The sequence below is a fragment of the Nycticebus coucang genome, chromosome 2 (genome assembly GCF_027406575.1).
Source record: "Nycticebus coucang isolate mNycCou1 chromosome 2, mNycCou1.pri, whole genome shotgun sequence".
Classification (NCBI taxonomy): Eukaryota; Metazoa; Chordata; class Mammalia; order Primates; family Lorisidae; genus Nycticebus; species Nycticebus coucang.
In genome coordinates, this window is record NC_069781.1 from 105,480,756 (window position 1) to 105,493,042 (window position 12,287).

The following is a 12,287-nucleotide window of genomic DNA, read 5'->3' on the forward strand; positions in this document are numbered from 1 at the left end:
AGTACACACGAGGAGGAACCAAATGAAAAATTTAGGCACCATGAAAAAACAAAATAGAGCAAGTTCTCCAAGGGACCATGAGGCAGCTATTATAGAAGACTCCTCCTATAAAGAATTAATGGATTTGATGGAAAGAGAATTTAAAATATGGATTATTAAGAAAATAAAGGGAATGGATGAGAAAATGGAAAGACAGAACTAAAGTAGAATGTAGAAAGGCTATGGCAGAGCTTAAAGAAATGAAGAAGACAATCAGGAAATATAAAGATGCAGTAGAAAATATCAAAAATAGATTAGACCATGGAGAAGAAAGAACATCAGAGTTAGATGATAAAGTGTTCTAGTTAACCCAAGTAGTTACTGAGGCAGAAAAGAAGAGCAAGAAATCAGAGCAGGCACATAGAGAACTATGAGATTCCATGAAGCATTCAAACACGTGAATAATAACAATCCTTCAAGGGGAAGAAGATTGTCCAAAGATAGGGAAGCCCTACTGGAGACTATCATAAATGAAAACTTCCCACGTTTTACTAAAGATCCCGAATTTACTTTCAGATGGTTATCAAATCCCGAATCATCTCAAATCTAACAGTGTTTCTCCAAGACACATTGTAATGAACTTGTCCAAAGTCAAGATGAAGAAGAAAATATTGAAACCAGCTAGGAGCAAACACCAACTGACTTACAGGGGCAGAGCTATTAGGATGACAGGAGACTTTTCAACTGAAACTTTGCAAGCCAGAAGATCATGGCCATCACCTTCAATACCCTTAAACAAAACAATTTTTTTCAACCCAGAATTCTGCATACCACTAAATTAACCTGTAAAGTTGATGGAGAAATCAAATCTTTTGTGGATATACAAGCACTGAGGAAAAGTACCACAAGACCAAGACTATAGGAAATACTTGAACCTATTTTCAAAAATGAACACCACAATGGACTACCACCAAAGGAAATGCCTAGAAGCTAAAGGACAAAACTTAGGTTCCACAGTGGTGTAAAGGATAAAACTACACAACTGACTTTCTCACAACAAGATGAATAAAATCCTACCAAGCTTGTCAATACTCTCACTAAATGAGTAGAATTTATGAAAGACAAATCAAAACTCAGGGTTAAGGGATGGAAAACAATATTTTAAGCAAACGGGAATCAGAAGAAAGGAGGGGTTGCAATCTTATTCTCAGATACAAGCAGATTCAAAGTGACTAAAGTTAAGAAAGACAAAGATGGACATTTCATACTGGTCAAAGGAATAATACAACAAGAATACATCTCAATTTTAAACATTTACACACCTAACTTAAATGCTCCCAGATTTATTAAATAGACCTTGATGGGTCTAATCAATATTATATCCCATAACACCGTAATACAGGGGACTTTAAACCCAGTTTCTCTAACAGAACTGAATAGATCCTCTAAACAGAAACTAAATAAAGATAAAAAGGAGTTAAACATGACCCTAGAACAAATGGGATTAATAGACATATACACAACACACCATCCCAAAGTAAAAGAATATACTTTTGCCTATGGCACATACTCCAAAATAGATTACATCCTAGGATATAAATCAAACCTCAGCAAAATTAAAGGAATAGAAATTATACCTTGTATCTTCTCATACCACAAGACTATAAAGGTGGAACTCAACTTGTACAAAAACGTTCATCCCCACACAAAGGCATGGAAATTAAACAACCTTGTACTGAATAATAGTTGGGTTCAGGAAGAGATAAAATTAATTTCCTCAAACTTAACAACAATGAAGACACAAGTTAACCAAAACCTGTGGGATACAGCAAAAGCAGTCTTGAGAGGAAAATTTATTGCACAAGATGCCTACGTTCAAAAAACAGAAAAAGAGCACATCTACACACTCACAAACCATCTCATGGAAGTGGAAATAGAAGAACAATCTAACCCTAAACCCAGCAGAAAAAAAAAATCAAAATTAAATCAGAGACTAATGAAACTGAAAACAAACAAAAAAAAATTTAGAAAATTAACAAAGCAAAAAATTGTTTTTATGAAAAAGTAAATAAAATAGATAACCTTTGGCCAGACTTACAGGAAACAGAAAAGTAGTCTCTACTAACCTTAGTCAGAAATGATAAAGGGTAAATAACAACAGATGCCACAGAAATACAAGAAATTATCTCTGAATATTACAAGAAACTCTACACCCAGATATTTGATAATGTGGAGGAAATGGATCAATGCTTGGAATCACACCCTCTCCCAAGAAGAAATAGATTGTCTGAACAGGCCAATTTCATCCACGGAAATCAAAGAAACAATTAAAAAAATCTCCCAACAAAAAAATGCTCTGGTCCAGATGGCTTCACTCCAAAATTCTATGAAACCTTTAATGAACAATTGAAACCCATTCTACAGAAACTATTCCAAAAAATTGAGAAGGAGGGGATCTTCCCCAGCACATTCTATGAAGGAAACATCATCTTGAAAGGGCCAAATAAAAAGAACTTCAGACCAATTTTCACTAATGAATATAGATGCAAAAATTCTCAATAAAATCCTATCCAAGAGATTACAGTTTCTTATTAAAAAAGTCCTACATCACAATCAAGTAGGTTTCATCCCAGGGATACAAGTCTGGTTTAACACACCCAAGTCCATAAATGTAACTCCTCTCCATATCCACCAAAACAAAAACAAAGATCATATGATCCTCTCAACAGATGCACAAAAAGCATTTGACAAAATTCAAAATCCTTAGGTGGCACCTGTGGCTCAGTCGGGCACCAGCCCCATATACCGAGGGTGGCGGGTTCAAACCTGGCCCCAGCCAAACTGCAATCAAAAGAAAAAAAAAATTCAACATCCTTTTTTAATTAGAATTCTGAAGAAAATAGGCATAGGTGGCACATTTCATAAACTGATCAAAGCCATCTGCAACAAACCCATAGCTGATATTATACTGAATGGAGTGAAACTGAAAGCTTTTCTACTCAGAACTGGAACAACACAAGGTTGTTCTCTAGTACCACTACTATTCAACATAGTGCTGGAAGCTCTAGCCAATACAATCAGGCAAGAGGAGGGAATAAAGGACATCCAATGGGGGAAGAGGAAGTCAAACTCTCCATCTTTGTCGATGATACGATTGTATACTTAGAAAACCCCAAAGACTCAACACCAAGAATCCTGCAAGTGATCAAAAAGTACAGTCATGTCTCCGGACATAAAATCAGTGTCCACAAGTCAGTAGCCTTTGTATATACCAATAACAACCAAGATAAGAAGCTAGTCAAGGACACAACTCCCTTCACCATGGCTTCAAAGAAATTGAAATACCTAGGAATATACCTAACAAAAGAGGTGAAGGACCTCTACAAAGAAAAGTATGAAACCCTAAGAATGGAAGTAGCAAAAGATATTAACAAACAGAACAACACACCATGCTTATGGCTAAAAAGAATCAACATTGTTTAAATGTCTATACTTCCCAAAGCAATCTATAGATGCAATGCAATCCCCATTAAAATACCAACATCAGACTTTCAAGATTAGAAAAAAGTAATTCTTTGATTTGTATGGAACACAAAAAACCCTGTATGGCTACAGCAATTCTTAGTAATAAAAACAAAGTGGGGGGGCATCAGCCTACTAGACTTTAGGCTGTACTACAAGGCCATGGTGATCAAAGCAGCATAGTATTGGCACAAAAATGGAGACCTAGACATCTGGAACCAAATAGAAAACCATAAGATGAAACTAATATCTTACAGCCACCTGATCTTTGATAAATAAAGCAAGAACATACTCTGGGGAAAAGAATCCCTACTCAACAAATGGTGCTGGGAGAACTGGATAACCACATGCAAAAGATTGAAACTGGACCCACACCTTTCTCCACTCACTAAAATTGATTCAAGATAAATAAAAGATCTAAATCTAAGGCATGAAACAAAAATCCTTGAAGAAAATATGGGGAAAACATTTGAAGGTATCAGCCTAGGGAACGACTTTATGAAGATTCCAGTGGCAATTGTAACAACAAAAAGAACCAAATGAGACTTAATTAAACTGAATAGATTCTTTACAGCTAAGGACGCATCAACCAAAGAAAATAGACAACCATCAGAATGGGAAAAGATATTTGCATATTATGAATTGGCCTAGGGCTTGATAATTAGTATCTACAGAGAACTCAAATTAATCAACATAAAAAGAGCAAACAATCCCTTATATCAATGCGCAAGACAGATGAATAGAAACTTCTTTAAAGAAGAAAAATGAATGGCTATCAAACATATGAAAAAATGTTCATCATCCCTAATCATCAGAGAAATGTAAATCAAAACCACCCTGAGACATCACCTAACCCAGTGAGAATGGCCCACATCACAAAATTTCAAAGCTGCAGATGCTGCCAGCTTTGAGAGGATGTGGATGTGGAGCTGGCAGCTTTGAGTGAATGTGGAAAGAAGGGAACATTTCACACTGCTGGTGGGACTGCAAACTAATACAACCTTTTTGGAAGAATATGTGGGAAATCCTCAAAGAACTCATACTAGACCTACCACTTGATCCTACAATCCCATTACTGGGCATCTACCCAGAAGAAAAAAAAATCCTTGTATCATAAGGACATTTGCACTAGACTGTTTATTGCAGCTAAATTTACAACTGCCAAATTGTGGAAACAACCTAAATGCCCACCAATCCAGGAATGGATGAACAGGCTGTGGTATATGTGTACCATAGAATACTTTTCAGCCACAAAAAATATGATAACTACATCTTTTGTATTAAACTGGACGGAACTGAACACATTCTTCTTAATAAAGCATCACAAGAACGGAGAAGCAAGAATCCAATGTACTCAATTCTGATATAAGGACAATTGATGCTAGTACATGGCACGGGGTGGCAGAATGGGGGAGCAGAGAGAGCAAAAGAGGGAGGTGGTGGGGGTTATGGTGTGTGATACACTTCTTGGAGGCAGGACACAATTAGAGGAGGGTCTTCACCTAACAAATGTAAGCAGTGTAACCTGGTTCTTTGTACTCTCAATGAATCCCCAACAATAAAAAATAATTTACATTTCAATTGAGAGCAGAAACTTGTGCTATTAAACATTATGTGGGGTGCAGTGGCTCACATTTGTAATCCTACAACTCCGGGAGGCTAAGGTGGGAAGATTGCTTGAGCTCAACAGTTCAAGACCAGACTGAGCAAGAATGAGACCCCATTTCTACTAAAAATAAGAAAAACTTAGCTGGGTATTGTGGCAGGTGCCTATAGTCCCAAGTACTTGGGAGGCTGAGGCAAGAGGATCACCTGAACCCAGGATTTTGAGGTTGCTTCATAATTTTCTAATTTTCAAAGTTTTTTTTTTAAACAAGATCTATGCATTAATGGCAGGGTTTCTGGACCTCAGCACTATTGAAATTATAGAAAGGATAATTCTCTGTTGTTAAGGCTGTCCTGGGCCTTCTAAGATGCACAGCAGCATCCTTGGCCTCTACCCACTAAATGCAGTGGCCCTATCTCCCCCCATTTTTAACAACCAATGTGTCTCCCTAGACTTGGCCTAATATCCTTTTTTTGGGGGGAGGATTACCTTTGATTGATATTCTGTCCTTAAATTGTTTTAGGTCAAGGAAAATCTGGTTTCCCAGCCTGGAGCACACAATGTAGTTTCAATTCCCCCTATGTGGCTTCTCTCCTGTAGAGTTATCCTGGTACTCTCCTTTAAATGGAAACTGAAGAAGACATCCCCTTTGCACTGGCTGCTTCACTTATAGAGTTAGGAAAACCTTATTTTCTTCTGTGTTTGTGTAGTCATGGATGGCAATGGCCACAGGCATTGTTGGGGCTCAGAAAACAATACCCCAGAAGCTGCTCTCTCTGACCTTCTCCTGCCCTTTGTGTCTGGCCTGTTATGCTCCTTCAAGGCTAGCCATAAAATTTAAAAATATTATCCATCTTTCTGTGTAAATATAAAAATATTACCTGTGTAAAATATTATCTGTGTAAAAACTAGCCATAAAGAAATTAGTTGATCTACTTTGTTTGACGTTAGGGCATGAGACCCCCGTACACATGAGAGAGTTCTCCCTATACCCAGAAAGAAGTGATGCTCCACAAATCCAAACTCAGTATATTCACCTAGATCATGCCCTTTTTGTCTGATCATATTTCTAAATGCCTGTCTATACTTTGTTGAGCCAAAGCACAAAAGTGGATAATTTTTCCTGTATTTTTGGTCTTTAGGTTCTGTGTCACATAAAATGATGATTACATTTGCATGCCTTTTCCTCTTATTAATCTGTCTTTTGTCAGTGATTTTCAGAGAAACTTTAGAGGGTGAAAGGGAAGTTTTCCCCTGGCCCCTGCAGCCTCAACATGACTTTGGAGATGGAAATTATTTGGGGAATGTATTGAACTCAGACTTACCTATTCACAATATCTGCTATTGACTAAGATCCTCACTAGTAAGTTCCTGAGTATCTATGAGGCAAATTAATCTTTGTTTTGGGTTATGCCACGCTATTTATTATTTTCCATGTACATAAACTGTCTTCAGTTCCTTTTCTGTTTTTCTTTTTTTTCTTAAGACAGTGTGGCACCCTCAGTATAGTGCCATGATATCACAGCTTACATCAATCACAGACTTCTAGGCTGAAGCAATCCTCTTACCTCAGCCTCCCAAGTAGCTAGAACCACAGGCACCTACCACAATGCCCAGCCACTTTTAGAGACAGAGTCTTTCTCTAGCTCAGGCTGGGCTCAAACTCCTTAGCTCAAGTTATCCACCCAACTTGACCTACCAGAGTACTAGGTATAAATCTCTTTTTCCTTTTTTTGGGTCAGTCTCACTCCATGGCCTGCGTAAAGTGCCTTGGTGTCATCATAGCTCACAGCAATATCAAGGTCTTTGGCTCAAGCAATCCTCTTGCCTCAGCATCTCAAGTGTCTGAGACCACACCTACCCACCACAATGCCAGGATAATTTTTCTATTTTTTAGTAGAAACAGGGTCTCTCTCTCTCACTCGGGCTGGTCTTAAACTCCTGGGCTCAGACAACCCAGTCACTTCAGCAACCCAAAGTGCTAGAATTACAAGTGTGAACCTCCATTCTTGGCCTTCTTCAGTTCTTAATATATTACTTATCTTGACTTGTTTCCTGGTTTAGATGTGAACATTTTTACAAACTCAATATTTTCAAACTCCAGATATTAAAAAAAAATCTAAAGGGAAAATTTTACATCCCAAAACATAACAAACAATTTTAATTTTTTTAATTGAAGAATTAAAACATTTTCATCAAAATGAAAAGGATAAATAAATTAAACATGACTCAATTAAAACAGCAGGAGGTTTTATAACACAGTGGTTAAGATTTGAGTCTCTGATTTCATATTGCCCTGAGGTGAAATCTCCTTTCATACCTTCTACTCACATGACCTCACTAAGCACAATCCTTTGGGTTTGTGCCTTATTTATGTTCATGGGCAGGATTTATCAGTATTAACTGTTTGTTGTTATGAATCTTCACACAACTAGTAAAAGTCTGATTATGAGAAGTACTAAAAGAAAAATATTATATTCTTAGAGGTTTAAATAATTTAAAGACCCACCAAATTAATTTATTCAGTTATAAACAAATAGTTATTAGCTGCCTCCCCTGGGCTGAATATAATTCTCAATAATGGGACACATTAAAAAGGTAAAGTATTTAAAAGATAATAATAAAACCTTATTTTAAAAGCATGAGTAATATATTAATGGATAATTAAAGTTACAGAAATGCAAAGCAGGCAAGGAGAATCAGGAGATGGTCTTAAAATCAGTATTAGGAATTAAAGCATCCTATGGGACAGGGTTGGCCACAACCAGCATCACTGCATAGAGCTGGGGGATTCTTGTTCACATGGTGGAGGGGGGTAGTGGGGACACTCCCAGCCCATTGCCCCTCAACCTGGGGATTCCAGGACAAGCAAGCTCCAGGCACTAGGAGCAAAAACGAACGGACTCTCCAGTGGTGAAGAACTACACCAACACTCCCATCAGCTGTGGGACAAGTTCTGTGACATTGGTCTGGAATAGAAACCTTGAAAGGTTATTTAGATCAGATTTTCACCTGTGGACAAAACTCAGGAGAGATGAGTCCTTAATCATTAGGCAGAAACTGTCTCCTTCAATTTTCAATATTATTCTTACCTGTCTTGATTGCTTCCCTAGTTTAGACATATGCATTTTTACAAACTCAGTATTTTCAAACTTCTGTGATTAAAAAATATCTGAAGGGGAAATTTTACATCCAAAACATAGCTATAAAGAGAAACCAGAGAAATACAAACCAACTACACAAAATTTCTTCTAAAGTGGCCACAATTTGGGATCTATGTTTTATGCAATAACCTCTACTAACAGTTAAATTTTTAAAAAGATAAACTAATCCTTCAATTGAAGAAAATATAAGATTAATTATCTTACATATAGCAATATACCTTAGAGTATAGGAAGCAGAACTAACAGAATTGCAACTACAGACAAATTCTCAAAGGGGTGTGTCATACCAGAAGCGGAAGCCTCAAACAGATAAAATAAATAATGGTGAAGAAGATTTCAATACAAAACTAAGAAGCTTGATATATGAAGTTCACTGCATTAAATGATTAGAATATCTTGTCTCTATTTGCAGAAATATTTATAATCTTAAATGCATTGATTTAAAGACAAGAGAGAAAGAAATAAGTTTAGCATTCAAGTCAAGAAGAAAAAAAAACTGTAATGTTCACATATATAAAGAAGGAAGAAATACTAAACCAACAATGAAGGAAATAAAATTTTAAATGGTACTGATACGAATTAAAGCTGTTTCAAAGATAAGGAAAATATGGCTAGATACACTACTACCGAGACTTAACTTAGAAAGAAAAAAGAAGTAAAATTGCATAAAATTTTAGCAAAGATCATCTAATCATTATGTTGTAGTTGTTAAGATTTTATGTTTTTAATCCGTATTCTTAATATTTGTTCCTTTTATATTTTCTGTAAGATTCCAAAGAGAAATATGACTTTGGCTGAAGGTCCAGTCAGGCATAATTTGAGTTTAATCTCCCTTTTTCAGAGTGAGAACTTCCTCATCCAGTAACATACAACATGTACAATTACTTTGCTGGATAACATTTCCCCCTTAGGATATTCTCCTTTTTCCTCTACAAATGTGAATCTTACAAATGGGTTCCTCAAAAAAACAGCTAAATTCTCATTGCATATATTTCACTTTCAAATCTTCTCTTATTATTTTATCCTACAATAATCTTTTCATTTTCAGATGGCTTCAGTATTAAAAATAACTTCTATATTATCAGACTCCTCAATTATAGTAATTTCCTGCAGAGGTTTTGTTTTAGACTTTACTTTTTTCCCTCATAAACAGTTCTCAACAAGTGCTGGGTATTAGGTCCTCACATGGCGAGCACCCACTTCTAATAACCTATAGAATAGGGGTTCATTGAAAGGCTATGTGTTTTTGTTCATGTATTAGAATAATTATCACATTTTGTGACCTGATTAACACTTTATGTGCTCAAAAGTTATGTATAGCAGAATCATTTCTAAACTTTAAAGTTATTTTATTCTCAACAGTTAATGAGGAAAATTTTTAAATTTTTTGAGCTGGAGAAAGTGAACATTATTGAAGTGTTCTGATGGTATCTACACTTATTTTAAAATTAAATTTTTTAGTATCTAAAATAAATATTTAAAAATCACTCTTAGGTTGTAGGAGAAGAAATACTAACTTCTACAAGTTATAAGCAGCTCCAGATTCCCTCATTTCTTGGACTTTTCCTGCTGCTACTAGAGTTTGCAGTGACTTCTACTTTATCAAACACAACTGTAAGAGACTATAGATACAGAATAAAAGTAGATGTACCTATTGGGTTTCAAGGCACCTGCCTGCATCCTAAAATGTTGGGGTTTCAAGCAACTGCCTAGGTGCTCGGTTCTTGGAGCACTCTTGGTTGAAAAATGACCAGACACCCTAAAGTAAAGTAAGCATGAAACAAAGTTTATTGACAAAGAAAAAGACATGTTTACAAAGTAAGAGAAAGATACAGGCTTACAGAGCAAGATACTTATGCCATAGACAGTGAACAGTCTCCATTTTTCCAATAAGGAAAAAGTCAAAGAGGCAAGGGTTATAGCTTGGTGATCCTCTTTAATATCTCCTGGGTCAGGCCTACCTTGTGAGTCAGAGTTCACCTTGGAAGCAGAGTCTTATTGCACGTGGGAACCTCCCATGAGCTTCTCTGAGAGCCCGTTGGGAGTGTAGAACCCAATGTAGATTTAAGCTAATGACATGATAATCAGTCTTAAGGCTGTTGTAGCTCACTAAGTGGTTAGTTAAGACCCTATTGTATCTGTTGCTAGGCTAGAGTATCTTCTACATCCTTTTGTAATTGGCAAGCTAAGTTCTGATCGGTAAACTGTCAGTAGGGTGGTCCCTCCTCCTCAAGTGTCAGCAATCACTTGGGAGAAAACAAAGGTGGATAGCAAAAAGATGGAGGTCTGGGGGGCTGCCCTTGTCCTTCTTATCCAGGAGAGCAGGATTTCTAGCTATCTACCCACCTAATATACCCACTGCTCTTCTGGTGCAGATAGTTCAGATATTCAAATGTAATTACACAAATAAATATGTACTTGAAAATAATTATAAAAGCTGCCAAGAAAACTACTAAAATAAAGACATGACCCTTTGAATGTGGATCAGCCACCACCCAGGCACAGAGCCAGAAAACAGCACTCCTCGAAGAAGAAGCTACACACAAAGGCTTGGGTGTGACTGATCCTACATAATTCCAGAAAATGAGAGGTCAAATCTGCATTGAAAAGAATAGTAGTTTTCTCAGAAGCATAGCAAGATAATAGTCCCTGAACTCCCAACACTTATTTACTTTGTTAACATAAGAGGTATGTGTATTTTTTAAAAAGTGATTATAACTTCATTCATCACTAAACTTCTTCTTGTCTTAATAAATGAATAAGTATTTCCAAAGTAACTTTGCAAGGTCAGATCATTTCAGGATACCATTATAAGTAATAACTGATAAATTTTAAACAAAACAACAAAGTCATTCATAACCATGTAGTAGTTGGTTCCCTGAGCTTCAGAGTCTTTCTAAAGGTTTCTGTATCAGATACTGAAAGTACATTATACGTATTAATCCTTGCATGATTCTCTAGCTTACAGACATACTGTAGACTCCCTCCATCTTCCTCTATCTACAGTGGACCTTATTTTTTTTTGCTTTTATTGTTGGGAATTCATTGAGGGTACAATAAGCCAGGTTACACTGATTGCAATTGTTAGGTAAAGTCCCTCTTGCAATATTTTTAATTTTTTTTTATTAAATCATAGCTGTGTACATTGATATGATCATGGTGCATCATTCACTAGCTTCACAGACCGTTTGACACACTTTCATCACACTGGTTAACATAGCCTTCCTGGCATTGTCTCAGTTACTGTGCCAAGACACTTACATTCCGCATTTACAAAGTTTCACATATACCCCTGTAAGATGCACCGCTGGTGTAATCCCACAAATCCCCTTCCCTCTACCCACCTCTTCCCTCCCTCCCCTCCCTTTACCCCTCCCCCTATTCTTAGGTTGTAACTGGGTTATAGCTTTCATGTGAAAACCCTAAATTAGTTTCATAGAAGGGCTGAGTACATTGGGTACTTTTTCTTCCATTCTTGAGATACTTCACTAAGAAGAATATGTTCCAGCTCCATCCATGTAAACATGAAAGAGGTAAAGTCTCCATCTTTCTTTAAGGCTGCATAATATTCCATGGTGTACATATACCACAATTTATTAATCCATTCGTAGATTGATGGGCACTTGGGCATTTTCCATGACTTAGCAATTGTGAATTGGGCTGCAATGAACATTCTGGTACAAATATCTTTGTTATGATGTGATTTTTGGTCTTCTGGGTATACGCCCAGTAGAGGGATTACAGGATTGAATGGCAGATCTATTTTTAGATCTCTAAGTGTTCTCCATATCTCTTTCCAAAAGGAATGTATTAATTTGCATTCCCACCAGCAGTGCAAAAGTGTTCCCTTTTCTCCACATCCATGCCAACATCTCTGGTCTTGGGATTTTGTGATATAGGCTAGTCTCACTGGAGTTAAATGATATCTCAAAGTAGTTTTGATTTGCATTTCTCTGATGATTAAAGATGATGAGCATTTTTTCATATGTCTGAAGGCCACGTGCCTGTCTTCTTCA